Source organism: Protopterus annectens, chromosome 7.part0, assembly GCF_019279795.1.
Source record: "Protopterus annectens isolate FY-2018-M chromosome 7.part0, PAN1.0, whole genome shotgun sequence".
Lineage (NCBI taxonomy): Eukaryota > Metazoa > Chordata > Ceratodontiformes > Protopteridae > Protopterus > Protopterus annectens.
Genome location: NC_056739.1, coordinates 464,217,941 through 464,218,299, shown reverse-complemented (window position 1 = coordinate 464,218,299; position 359 = coordinate 464,217,941).

Sequence of the window (359 nt, the reverse complement as noted above, 5' to 3'; positions counted from 1 at the left end):
AATTTTACAAATGATTGTAAATTGTTGTTAAGTCACCCACTAACATCCAAATACTCCAGAATGAGCTTTCCCTAGTAAACTCTTGGTGCATTAAATGGTCTCAAACTAAATGATGTAACTTGTAGCATCATCATTTTCTGCAGACAACCCCTTCTCTCATCATACTGTATAGACAACACAAGTGCTAAAAAATGAAAATGTAGTCAGAGACCTAGAAACTTGGGTTGATAATTCCCTTTCTTTGTCTTTTGATCATCATGTGACAACATTTGCCAAAAAAATTTTATTTGGTACAGCTAACTGACAAAAGAATATGATCAAGGCCTATAGAGGTAATCACTCCCTTATGCTCAGCAACT